This window comes from Octopus bimaculoides, chromosome 13 (assembly GCF_046866305.1).
Source record: "Octopus bimaculoides isolate indiv1 chromosome 13, ASM4686630v1, whole genome shotgun sequence".
NCBI classification, from domain to species: Eukaryota; Metazoa; Mollusca; class Cephalopoda; order Octopoda; family Octopodidae; genus Octopus; species Octopus bimaculoides.
In genome coordinates this window covers 13,045,381-13,058,361 of record NC_142940.1, presented here as the reverse complement: position 1 = coordinate 13,058,361, position 12,981 = coordinate 13,045,381, and the positions used below count along the sequence as shown (strand labels likewise).

The following is a 12,981-nucleotide window of genomic DNA, read 5'->3' as shown; positions in this document are numbered from 1 at the left end:
AGTGTTGTTTTAGTTGTTGTTGCTGTAGGTTGATGTCATACTTGAGGTTGCCACTAGCTACAGATGTTCCTGTATTTGGTGCTTGTCGTTAATTTCGCTGTCATCGTGACGACGATGATGATGGAGATGGTGGTGATGATGATAATTAGGACAATTAGGACGATGACGATGATGGTGACGATGATGATGATGAACGTCGCTGCTATTTGTAGTTCTAGTGGTAATCTTACTGATGACGATGACACTGGTCGTCATAGTGATATAATAGTGATGACGATCATGGCGATAATGGTGATGATTATAAGTAGGAAGATTATTATTAATAGTTAGAACAATATTTATAATTGATTTTGCAAATGTTATTATAAGACCAAATACACTCACCAGCAGAAAATACACACATCTGTGTTATATATGTGTGTATATATGCCAAAGTAGTGACATCTAGATGCAAATATTGCTATATCCGTCTCTATATATATTTTCAGTTCCCACGCAGATATGCATACATTTTCAGATATACAGATGAAAACAAAAAGGTAGCAGACATTAAATTCGTACATTAAAATACAACAGCTCGTATATCTGTACATAAAAAAAAACAATGACAATGAAAGATAGAATGGGAGTGGGAGCAAAAATATCCACGAAGGAAGCCACTTTTAGCTATTTAATAACGAATAAAATCTGTTTAACTTAAAATTAGTCATATATATCTATACGCACATACACATTCACAAGTGTCTCTGTTATATGAAATCAAAATTGTTCAACACAACTCGTAATGCTGGTAGTGTGTGTGTGTGTGTGTGTGTGTGAGTGTGTGTGTGTATCATACACAGACTTTCTCTCTCTCTCTCTCTCTCTGTCGCTCTCATATATATATATATATATATATATATATATATATATATACAAAGAATATATATACATGTATACACACATATATGTACATATTTACATCTACATGTGTGTATATATATGCATATCAGGGTACAGGACGTTAGAACAATAAACTACAGACAACGGAACGAACACATAGGAAAACGGAAAGCCACTTGGAATATCCCTTCATCAGCTGTCTCTATTCTATCTAGACGTTTCGAAGACAAGACAGAACGTACTCTAGAATAGTCTCTTCCTGAGTAGTGGATCAACCCACTACACAGAGGATTCCAAGGTGGCAAACACAAACCAAGACAGGAAAAATTGGACAGTGAAAACAACATTCAAAAGCCGTACGGCCAAACGCAAATCTGAGGTAGCACGCTAGTAGTTCGTCTTGCCTTCACAGCGGCTGGAGTGAAAAGAAAGTTGACCACAGGTCACACGAGAGCAGAGAGGATGGTGGAGGGAGGAAGTGGAACAAGGAGGAAGGGACAGAAGCAGTGAAGTAGAGGCCAGGACAGAGGGGTAGATACGAAGATAGAGGAAGACAGATAGATAAATAGATAGAGAGGATGGTGGAGGGAGGAAGTGGAACAAGGAGGAAGGGACAGAAGGGTATAGCAGTGAAGTAGAGGCCAGGACAGAGGTATAGATAGAAAGATGGAGGAAGACAGATAGATAAATAGATAGAAAGTTAGATAGATAAATAGATAGACAGAAAGACAGATAGATAGATATATGTATGTATATACACACACACACGTTTAGTTTTCTCGTTTATTTGTTCTAGTCATTTGACTGCGGCGATGCTGGAGCACCTAATTGAGCGGTTTTAGTCGAACAAATCGATCCACGACTTTAAGGCCTAGCACTTACTCTATCAGTTTCCTTTTGCTGATTCGCTAAGTCACATGGACATAAACGCATTAATACCGGTTGTCAAGTTGTGGCGCTGTGAACAAAGCGACACACACACACACACACACACACACACACACAGATATACACGTAAAAGGCGGCGAGCTGGCAGAAACGTTAGCACGCCGGGCAAAATACTAAGCGGTATTTCGTCTACCGCTACGTTCTGAGTTCAAATTCAGCCGAGGTCGACTTTGCCTTTCATCCTTTCGGGGTCGATTAAATAAGTACCGGTTACGCACTGGGGTCGATATAATCGACTTAATTTGTTTGTCTGTCCTTGTTTGTCCCCCCCCCCCTGTGTGTAGCCCCTTGTGGGTAGTAAAGAAATAACACACAGATACACACGTGGGATTCTTCCAGTTTCCGTCAACTAAATCTGCTCAGAATTGCTTGGTCGGGTCAAGGTTATAGCAGAAGACACTTGCTCAAGGTCCCACGCATTATCACTGAATCAGGAACCACGAGGTTGGGAAGCAAGCTTCTTACCATAAAGCCCCGTTTGCGCGTATAAATAATCTCGGGAAAATATCAATTATAGATTTATAAATGAGTCGTCAATCAAGAATGCTACTGAAATTAACTTCCCAGCACCCTGTCCTATGCTGCTGCTGCTACTACTAGTACAATTGTTAGAAGTAGCAGCATTGATATAAAACCAGGACGAACAGCTGCAAATGTGAAAGCGACTATGAAAATGATGAGGTTGATAATTTCTATAATTATTATTACTGAGTTTAAAAAAAATAAGTTACTTTTGTTTGTGTATATACTTATTTTATATATTTTTGCAGAAATATGGAAGAGAAATCGATGCCAGATTGACAATAGAGTTTGTTGAAAGTACATCTGATCCTGGAAGCCACAAAATTTAGAATCTCATCAACAGCATCAAAATCAGAATGACAACATCAAAAATAACACGAATATGACTACCGCCGCCAAACACACACACGCGCGCGCGCGCGCACAGAAACACCAACCTCTTCAACAACACCAGTAACCGAATAAAGAAAAAAAAAAGGCAAGAACACAATTGAAAAAGTAATTAGGTGTGAAATGTTGATAATAACAGGTGTTATATCGAAATTCGTTTTATTTCTGATATTGATTTTCAACATAGGTACAGGGACATCCCTTCCTATCAACTCTGTGAGGTGAGTAGAGTCAATTAGATCGAATTCCATTATTCACTGGTTACTAATGTAAAAAAAAAAAAAAAAATTCGATCATACACACACACACACATATACACACACTCCCCTCAAATTCAAGATCAATTGTCATATATATATATAAATTCAAAAGGGATAAAACTCTTTTACAAGAATTTTATCAAGCCAGTGTGTAAAAAAATTCGTAAGGGAAATTTCTATTCCCAAGAATATAATTTGTTTATATTTATATAAAGGGCATTATTACAGAAAATATGACCTTTATATAAATATATATATAGATAGATAGAGAGATATACACATGTATATATATATATATATATGTGTATACATATATATATATGTATACATATATATATATGTATATGTGTATACATATATATATATATGTGTATACATATATATATATATATATGTGTATACATATATATATATATATGTGTATACATATATATATATATATATGTGTATACATATATATATATATATATGTGTATACATATATATATATATATATGTGTATACATATATATATATATATATATGTGTATACATATATATATATATATATGTGTATACATATATATATATATATGTGTATACATATATATATATATATGTATATACATATATATATGTATATACATATATATATATATATGTGTATACATATATATATATATATGTATATACATATATATATATATATGTATATACATATATATATATATATGTATATATATATATGTATATACATATATATATATATATGTATATACATATATATATATATATGTATATACATATATATATATATATGTATATACATATATATATATATATGTATATATATATATATATATGTATATACATATATATATATATATGTATATACATATATATATATATATGTGTATACATATATATATATATATGTATATACATATATATATATATATGTGTATACATATATATATATATATGTGTATACATATATATATATATATATGTATATACATATATATATATATATGTGTATACATATATATATATATATATGTATATACATATATATATATATATGTGTATACATATATATATATATATGTATATACATATATATATATATGTATATACATATATATATATATATGTATATACATATATATATATATATGTATATACATATATATATATATATGTATATACATATATATATATATATGTATATACATATATATATATATATGTATATACATATATATATATATATACATATATATATATATATGTATATACATATATATATATGTATATACATATATATATATATGTATATACATATATATATATATGTATATACATATATATATATGTATATATATATATATATATATATATGTATATACATATATATATATATATGTATATATATATATATATATATGTATATACATATATATATATATATGTATATATATATATATATATGTATATACATATATATATATATATGTATATATATATATATATATGTATATACATATATATATGTATATACATATATATATGTATATACATATATATATATATATATATGTATATATATATATATATGTATATACATATATATATGTATATACATATATATGTATATACATATATATATGTATATACATATATATATATGTATATACATATATATATATATGTATATACATATATATATGTATATACATATATATATATGTATATACATATATATATATATGTATATACATATATATATATATGTATATACATATATATATATATGTATATACATATATATATGTATATACATATATATATGTATATACATATATATATATATGTATATATATATATATATGTATATACATATATATATATGTATATACATATATATATATGTATATACATATATATATATATGTATATACATATATATATATATATATATATATATATATATATATATATATATATATATATATATATATATATATATATATATATATATATATATTTATATATATATATATATATATATATATATATATATATATATATATATATATATATATATATATATATATATATATGTATATATATATATATGTATATATATATATATATGTATATATATATATATGTATATATATATATATATGTATATACATATATATATGTATATACATATATATATATATGTATATACATATATATATATATGTATATACATATATATGTATATGTATATACATATATATATATATGTATATACATATATATATATGTATATACATATATATATATGTATATACATATATATATATATGTATATACATATATATATATATGTATATACATATATATATATATGTATATACATATATATATATGTATATACATATATATATATATGTATATACATATATATATATATGTATATACATATATATATATATGTATATACATATATATATATATGTATATACATATATATATATATGTATATACATATATATATATATGTATATACATATATATATATGTATATACATATATATATATATATATATGTATATACATATATATATATATATGTATATACATATATATATATATATGTATATACATATATATATATATATGTATATACATATATATATATATATGTATATACATATATATATATGTATATACATATATATATATGTATATACATATATATATATATGTATATATATATATATGTATATATATAAACCTTGGCATAGCTGGTAAATTAGGAGAGTGGCTGCATGACTTCCTGAATGGTAGAAGTCAGACAGTTGCAGCCAATGGAGAACTATCTAGGGAAACAGAAATATTGAGCGGTGTTCCACAGGGAACTGTTCTGGGGCCACTACTGTTCATAGTGGCCCTTCTGGACATGCCCACGGTCACGCGGAGAGCCACTGTCACTAGCTATGCTGATGACACAAAGATATCTCAGGCAATAAAGAATCCTGATGATATTGTAAGCCTGCAGAATGACCTAAATGCAATATATGAGTGGGCAGAGCAAAATAATATGCAGTTCAATGCAAAAAAATTTCAAGTACTGCGCTACAAGACCACAAGCACCTCCCAACTGGCATACACAGGGCCTGGAGGTACTGCAATCCCAGAACAACAAACAGTTAGAGATCTGGGCATCAACATGTGTAGTGATGCATCATTTCACATGCACATTATCAAGTTGACAGCAAGGTGCAGACAACTGGCGGGGTGGATACTGAGGACTTTCCGTACAAGGGATCAAAAAGTCATGTTGATTCTATGGAAGACATTTGTTCTGAGCCGCCTAGACTATTGCTCTCAGTTGTGGTCACCACACAGTGTTAAGCGGACAGCAGAACTCGAGGCAATTCAGCGGCACTATACAAAAAAGATCGCCACAGTCCAACAGATGAACTACAGGGAGCGACTGAAGGCACTAGGTCTCTACTCCCTGGAGCGCAGGCGGGAGAGATATGTAATAATATACATATGGAAAATACTGGAAGGACTGGTGCCAAACTTTGGTATCAAGTACTACAGGAATGCCCGCACGGGTCGCCACTGCATGGTGCCAAAGGTACCGTCCACTGCATCTCACATAAGAACGAGATACTGCAGCAGCCTCGGTTTCAGAGGACCTCAGCTCTTCAATGCCCTGCCAAAACATTTGAGAGACATGCAAGACATGGATGCGGAGGTCTTCAAGACAAAACTTGACGCTTTCCTCTCCACGATACTAGACGAACCAATGGCTCGTAATGAGACGCAGCTTAGGGCAGCTGTGTCAAATTCTCTTATACACCAGATGTGCCATCAAAACTCTTGATTGGACCATGTCAGGTGGGGGAGAAGAGCCATGCAAGGAACGTGAAAATCACGGTGGTGCACCAGCATGACCGCAGCCACTTGGCTAAAACACATAAATAAATAAATAAATAAAAAAATATACATATATATATATATGTATATACATATATATATATATATGTATATACATATATATATATATGTATATACATATATATATATATGTATATACATATATATATATATATGTATATACATATATATATACATGTATATACATATATATATATACAATATATATATATGTATATACATATATATATATATACATATATATATATATATGTATATACATATATATATATGTGTATATACATATATATATATATATGTATATACATATATATATATGTGTATATACATATATATATATATATGTATATACATATATATATATGTGTATATACATATATATATGTATATACATATATATATATATGTATATACATATATATATATATGTATATACATATATATATATATGTATATACATATATATATATATATGTATATACATATATATATATGTGTATATACATATATATATATATGTATATACATATATATATATATGTATATACATATATATATATGTATATACATATATATATATATGTATATACATATATATATATGTATATACATATATATATATATGTATATACATATATATATATATGTATATACATATATATATATATGTATATACATATATATATATATGTATATACATATATATATATATGTATATACATATATATATATATGTATATACATATATATATATGTATATACATATATATATATGTTATATATATGTATATACATATCTATATATATGTATATACATATCTATATATGTATATACATATCTACACACACACACACACACACACACACACAAATGTACATTATATATATACACACACACACATATACACCCCTCAAATTCATGATCAATTTTCATTTATATAAACATACACATACACACACTCCCACCGTAAATTTTTGATCAACTTTCAAATGTGTGTGGGTGAGTGGGTGGGGGGAGGGCTAACTAAATTTATGAATCTGTATGGCAGTTGAGCGCAGTATGTTTATTGATTCGGAAATAAAGCAAAATATGTCTTCTCTGAGAAACGGTCAGCAAACCGTGAATTAGATCGTCAGAGAACTCCTAGCGCTTCGTTTTCGTTTTTCTTTTCGCACAGAATTACAATAGAAAGAACGTGTTTACATTCTTACTTCAATCACTGATGTTCTAAAATATTTAAATTTATTTCTATTCATCTACGCATACATACATACATACAACACATACACATACACTTTTATTCTCTTACTTGTTTCAGTCAATTAACTGCGACCATACTGGAGCACCGCGTTTAGTCGAGCAAATCGACCCCAGGAATTATTCTTTGTAAGCCTAGTAATTATTCTATCGGTTTCTTTTGCCGAAACGCTAAGTTACGGTGATGTAAACACAGACACAAAAACACATACACACATATACGAGTATGTATATATATATATATATATATATATATATATATATATATATATACACACATACATATGTGTGTGTGTGTGTGTGTGTGTTTGCATGTGTGTGTACATATAGATGTAGGTATGCACATATATGTATGGATATATGCATATAATTATATATTATTTTATTTACAACGGGCTTCTTCCAATTTCCGTCTACCAAATCTAATCCATTCACAAAGATTTGGTCGGCCCAAGGTGCCACACAGTGAGATGAACCCGGAGCCATGTGAACAATATTATGTACAATAACAACGGACACACGCATATGAACAATAATATGTACAATAAAAAAGGGGAAATAACTCAAATAAGTTAACATAGTTGTTATACAGAATGCGGCACACAGAAAAGTGATTGATTGGTTCAGAAACATTTCATATGTAGGAGAAATTTACAATTAAAGAAGAACTTAGTAACAAAAATACAGCCTTAAGAACAAAATAAGTGTACATTTATTAAACGTTTCTATTAAAAATGGTGAACACGTATCACGGTTCCTACATTCGAAGCAAGCTGCATATATACGTACATGCATTTGTGTATGTGTGCACACACATAGGAAGTGAGTGATGCTGCAATATTATGCGAAAATGATAAATTACATAAAAGTCTTGCAGTCTATCTGCAACGCGAAAACGTTGTTTTTCACCTGAATATTTCAATTCAACAGGATGAAAGTCAAATAACCACTAATAGTGTTAGTAGTAGTAGTAGTAGTGATATGAATAACATCAATGATATCAACTGCAACAGTAGATGCAATAATGTTTTTTTAGTTCTCGGTTGGGTACTTGATACTTAATTTTGTCAAGCTCGGAGACATAAAAGTTAAACCTGACCTAGGCGGGATTTGAACTCAGAATGTAAAGAGCTGGAATAAATACAACAAAGCATATTTTCCAATGCCCTAAAGGTTCTGCTAATCCACCACCTGTCGCAGTAGTAGTAGTAGTAGTAATGTTACAGCTCTTTTCTAATTAGTAATAATTAGTAATAACTACTAACTCAGCAGATGGTAATGAATTGTCCCCCTAATTAATACTGATCGAAGTGATTAGTGCTCGACTGATAAAAATGCAAATGACTGTGTGATTATAGGAGCTTGGTCAATCGGGATGTAGGGTAATGATGATGTCAACGACGCTGTTGAAGTCACGACGGCGACGATGACGTTTCTAATGATGATTTTAATTATGATGGTGGTGATATATTCTTAATGATGAAGTTGATATATATGTTCTTAATCATCAAAATGATGCTTATGATTGCTAATTATAATGCTGATAATAGTGACGAAGGTGATGAGTTTTCATTGGGAACGTGATGACGACGACGACGATAATGATGCTGATGATGATAATGGTGATGGTGTGAATATGAAGACGAAGACGACGAGCAAGAAGATAATTATGAAGCCGACGGTGACCACGGCAATGAATATGATGATGATTACAACGATTATGACGTCGACGACGTCCATGATGATGACGATGCTGATGATGGCCTTAACTATAATGATGGTAATGATAATGAAAAAAATGACGATATAATGATGATTAAAAGGACGATCAGATGATAAGGATGTTACAGAGGTTTCACGCATGATTTGTTCTCAGATATTTTCAAAGAAAAGTAATATAATGTTTCCGCCTAATCACGCAGTAAAGATGTCAATTATAAATGAGAGGAAGACGTTATGTATGTATGTATGTATGTATGTATATATGTATGTACGTATGTACTCTAATATATGTACGATTATACATACATATATATGAGACAGGGAGAAAGAATAACACATATAAAGACATACAACCATAACGTGGTATCTATCTATCTATCTATCTATCTATCTATATCTATGTGCGTGTGTGTGTGTGCGTGTGTGTGTGTGTGTGTGTCTTCGTGCTTACATAATGATAACAAACATAATGATAATAAAAACAATAATAATAATATAACAATAATGATGATGGTAAATAATAATGATAATAATAATAATAAAATAAGAACAACAACAAAAACGACAAGGATAACAATAGGGATAAGGAAAAGAAGAAGAAGATGAACAACAACAACAACAACAACAACAACAACCTGTTAGGGATAATAGATTATAGCTTCAAGTTTCCCGTTCAAATTATGACAAGCGTTCATCAGACATCAAACCATTTGAAAATATCTGTCGCTGATATGAATTATTATGCATAGTTTTCACTACGGTATTTAGGCTAAAATTAAAACAAGAAAAGCCATAACAATAAATATTGTTGGTTGAATCATTTCTCTCTGTTAATAAATCTAACGAATTTGTAGGTTTTAAAATCTATGTAAATGTAACACAGAAAGAAAATGTATGTGACGAGGACTGGGTAAATTGGAAGATGAAAGACGGCTTTGTTATTTATGTGGGGAAAGTTAACATTTTGAAATATAGAACGATTGAGTTAAGTATAAATATTTCGTATCGAGACCTCGGAAGGTTTATTAGTGAGCTAAAACAGATGGATGTAGAGAAAATCATTATTCATCGTATAAGGTTAAGCAATAAGGGATTCAATCAGGTTGTGGTGTGATTTTCAAGTGTTTAAGGAAATACTTTCTAAGTGGCGATATTTAGTAACAACTGATCATCAATTTTTTTTTTTTAACAATATTTGCAGTTTTCATGAACTTTCTTTAAATATGAGTCTCTTCTCAGCTATACATATACTGCAACGCTTTGTGCAATTTCCTATATCCTACATCAGTCGAGGTGTTTTCAAAGTAATATTAAATCAGTAGGATGTTCTTTCAGAGCCCAGATATTCCTGGATAGCTTTATTCTATTTGTTTTCTATGCAACTGTCTTACCCACAGAGAAATACAATCCATAAGCCAAAAGTACTCTCATAAAACAATAAACACTGCTGTCATCGTCCATAGACAAAGGAGAAACTTCATATGACTGTTATATGAACAGTAGGTTTCCCTCACTGACACATGATTAAAGGAAACAAATCACACTACATTTGGGATAAAGATGAGATTCAATATTCATGTTTGCATTACTCAGGTATAATTTATGCGTAAACTTTTTCATAAGTTGCATATTACATTATTTTAGATTTACATCAGGCATCTAATACTCAGGGGTAAACACACACACATATAAGAGGATTGTGGATAAAAATTTCGCTTCGCAGCAACGTGGTTTAGTTCCGGCACTACATCTTGCGTCCAGGACAAATTTACTATAGACCCGAGCGTACCAACGCCTTGTGTGTCAACTCAATGTAGGTCAACAGCATGGAAGCTCGTTATATATATCTCTCTCTCTGAATGTAAATATATTAATAGCTAAAGTTATCAAAATATTCTTTTCTAGTCTAGGCACAAGGTCTGAAATTTTTAGGGAAGAGGACTGTCGATTAGATCGATCCAGTAAGCAACGGGTACTTAATTTATCGACTCCAAGAAGCAAAGTCAACTTCGACGGAATTTGAACTCAGAACGTAACGGCAGATGAAATACCGCTAAGCATTTCGCCCGGCGTGCTAACTATTCCGCCAGCTCGCCGCCCTACGGTTATCAAAATATTATATATGTTTTTTTTTTCTACCCTAATTGCACCTTTCGTTCGGTTCTTACAAGCGTAATTCACATATGTTAGTTGTCAAAACGTACTCATATTGAAATTATGAATGGCCAATGATAAACCATTTTGTTACTGTAACTGATAATAAAGAATCTAAGACAAAATTCTTTGGTCGCTAGCCATAGAACCATGTTGATATGGGATACTGTACAGCAGGAAGAGGGGAGTTAGAAGTTAAAAAAAGCAGAGAAAAACAAAAATCTATCATCATAATGACAACAACAATAAACAAACAAAAGAAGCTGAAAGATAACACTGATTATATTTGTTTAAGAAAAAGAAATTTGATATGCGATTAAACCTCATCAAGTGTAATCTGACCGATAAACATGAGGATTGCCGTTTCGATTCCTAATCTAAGACACCATTTACATTTCTATTAACCTTGTTCGTATGCAGAAATAGACACAGAAACATACACATTTAAACACATTTTAGATATATACCTCACATATATACACATTACTTTTTTTGTCTTTCAGCCAGTAAATATCCAGCTAATACATTCTCTGTCGCTATAATTATATCTACACAGACACACACTATATATTTATTTATATGCTTAGATGATGATGATGATGATCAAAATAAGGTTGTTAATTAAGATAATTTGCAGAGTTACTAATAACGATAATGGTAAAAATTGAGCTGATATCATTTTGGAGCGATGGGGCCGTCCTATTATTGTTTATAGACAATGCAGCATTTCAAGCATTTAAGTCCATTATGTAGATGTTTATACACTTGCGAGAGCAGCAGCAGTAGTAGTAGTAATAGGAAGGTTTTCAGGGAAACAAATATGAAACCCCCATAATACTGTTTGTGTGTGTGCGTGTAAGTATGGTTTTGCGGTTTCGGTTTCAACCTGACAATGTGACA

At 29.8% G+C, this 12,981-nt stretch overlaps 1 protein-coding gene across 1 annotated transcript in view; it reads right to left on the bottom strand.

The window, feature by feature from the left end:
* The window catches only part of LOC106873667 (uncharacterized), a 673,033-nt gene that overhangs the window by 594,395 nt on the left and 65,657 nt on the right, over nt 1–12,981 (bottom strand). The gene's annotated exons all lie outside the window — the stretch shown is intronic.